Below are 3,021 nucleotides of genomic sequence, written 5' to 3'. Positions count from 1 at the left end.
AAACCTACTTCTCATCCCTCATATCCTCTCTCTCTCACAACCCTAAACAGCTATTCAACACTTTCAATTCTCTCCTCCGTCCTCCAGCACCACCTCCCTCTCCTCTCATCTCAGCTGAAGACTTTGCCTCTTTCTTCAAGCAGAAGATTGACAACATCAGAGCAAGCTTTGGCCCACAATCACCACAGCCTCTCATCATCGCTACTCAGCCCTCGTCCTCCAAATCCAACTTATCCACCATGACAGAAAACAATCTTTCCACTCTACTCTCAAGATCACATCTAACCACCTGTGCACTTGACCCGCTCCCATCGCACCTCATCCCCAACATCGCCGCAGTCCTCATCCCAGCCCTAACCCATCTCTTCAACTGATCACTAACAAGTGGTGTATTCCCATCATGCTTTAAACATGCCTCCATTACACCCATCCTCGAAAAGCCCTCCCTTGACCCATCCTCTGTGTCAAACTATCGCCCCATATCCCTTTTCCCCTATGCCTCAAAACTACTGGAACAGCATGTCCATCTTGAATTGTCCTCATACCTCTCCTCCTGCTCCCTCTTTGGCTACAATCTGGCTTCCGACCTCATCACTCTACTGAAACTGCCCTAACCAAAGTCACCAAAGATCTACTAACCGCCAAAGCCAAGCGACACTACTCTATCCTCCTCCTCCTGGACCTGTCCTCTGCCTTCGACACAGTAGACCATTCCCTCCTACTACAGATTCTCTCATCTCTGGGCATCACAGACTTGGCCCTATCTTGGATCTCCTCATATCTAACCAACCGAACTTTCAGCGTCTCCCATTCTCATACTACTTCCTCATCTCGCCCCCTATCTGTCGGTGTCCCCCAAGGCTCAGTTCTTGAACCCCTGCTGTTCTCCATCTACACCTTCGGCCTGGGACAGCTCATAGAGTCCCATGGCTTTCAGTATCATCTCTATGCTGATGATACGCAGATCTACATCTCTGGACCTGACATTACATCTCTACTAACCAAAATTCCACAATGTCTGTCTGCTATTTCATCCTTCTTCTCTGCGCGATTCCTAAAGCTTAACATGGACAAAACAGAATTCATAGTCTTTCCTCCTCCTCACTCATCCCCTCCAAGAAGCCTTTCCATCAAACTTGATGGTTGCTCACTCTCCCCAGTCTCAGAAGCTCGTTGCCTTGGAGTAACCCTCGACTCTGCTCTATCCTTCAAGCCACACATCCAAGCCCTCTTCACCTCATGCAGACTACAACTCAAAATTATCTCCCGGATCCGTGCTTTCCTTAACCAAGATTCAGCAAAAATATTAGTGCATGCCCTTATCATCTCCCGCCTCGACTACTGCAACCTCCTGCTCTCTGGCCTCCCTTCCAACACTCTTGCACCCCTCCAATCTATCCTAAACTCTGCGGCCCGCTTAATCCACCTCTCCCCTCGCTATTCCCCAGCCTCGCCACTCTGCCAATCCCTTCACTGGCTTCCCATCGCCCAACGACTCCAGTTCAAAACATTAACTATGACATACAAAGCCATCCACAACCTGTCTCCTCCTTATATCTGTGACCTAGTCACCCGGTACCTACCTGCACGCAACCTCAGATCCTTACAAGATCTCCTTCTCTACTCCTCTCTTATCTCCTCTTCCCACAATCGCGTACAAGATTTCTCCCGTGCCACCCCCATACTCTGGAACGCTCTACCACAGCATATTAGACTCTCCCCTACCGTGGAAAGCTTCAAGAGGAACCTCAAGACCCACCTCTTCCAACAAGCCTACAACCTACAATAACCCTCATTCCAGTACACCACTGTGCAACCAGCTCTGTCCTTACCTATTGTACCATCACCCATTCCCTATAGACTGTGAGCCCTCGCGGGCAGGGTCCTCTCTACTCCTATACCAGTCTGTTTTGTACTGTTAATGATTGTTGTATGTATACCCTCCTTCACTGTAAAGCGCCATGGAATAAATGGCGCTATAAAAATAAATAATAATAATAATAGTAAGCATTTTGAATCCACAGGTACTTCACAAAAATGTTGCTGTAGCAACAAATTTCCCACTGTTAGGCTATGTGGCCATGATCCAGCGACACGGCGTCTAGTACACAGTGTCAGCCTTCCTGCAGAGATGTGAGTGTTGTCAACGGGAGAACGCAGCTGCCCATGCCCACGATTTGGGTTCAGGCTGCTGTGGACTTTAGCTCTATTCTACCTGCAGAGAACACTCTCGTCTCCGCAGCATAAATTGACATGCTGAGGCTCGGGAAGCTGCACCACGGATCAGTTTAAGCTAAGGAAAAAAGAAGCACAGTGGGCATGGAATTCCTAAAGATCCTTCCACTGTGCTTCTACTGCACAACGCAGCATTATGGATGCAGGGAAAACACTGCGCCCAAAACGCTGCAAACCCTGATTGTGGGCACACAACCTAAAATGCTACAATGGATGAATGGATAGATGTCTAACATATATAACATCCCACCCCCCTGCATATTCTAAGCTGGCGCCCTTTAGTGCCTTTCATGTGGCACTAAAGGGTGCCTAGCCTGTATTTAGCCCAAAAAAAAATAAATATTAAAATAAATGACGTGGGGTCCCCCCTATTTTTGATAGCCAGCTAGGGTAAAGCAGACTGCTGTAGCCTGCAAACCACAGCTGACAGCTTCATCTTGGCTGGTGATCAATTTGGAGGCCTCCCCAAGCTGTTTTTTTTAAATTATTTATAAATAAATAATTAAAAAACAAACAAACGTGGGGTCCCCCCAAATTAGATCACCAGCCAAGGTGCAGCTGACAGCTGGGGTCTGGTATTCTCAGGGTGGGAAGACCCATGGTTATTGAACTCTTCCCAGCCTAAAAATAGCAGGCCGCAGCCGCCCCAGAAGTGGCGCATCCATTAGATGCGTCAATCCTGGCGCTTTGCCTCAACTCATCCCGTTGCCCTGGTGCAGTGGCAAATGGGGTAATATATGGGGTTGATACCAGATGTGTAATGTCACCTGGCATCAAGCCCAGCAA

This window comes from Anomaloglossus baeobatrachus, chromosome 5 (assembly GCF_048569485.1).
Source record: "Anomaloglossus baeobatrachus isolate aAnoBae1 chromosome 5, aAnoBae1.hap1, whole genome shotgun sequence".
Taxonomy (NCBI): Eukaryota; Metazoa; Chordata; class Amphibia; order Anura; family Aromobatidae; genus Anomaloglossus; species Anomaloglossus baeobatrachus.
Note: the sequence above shows the minus strand (reverse complement) of the source record.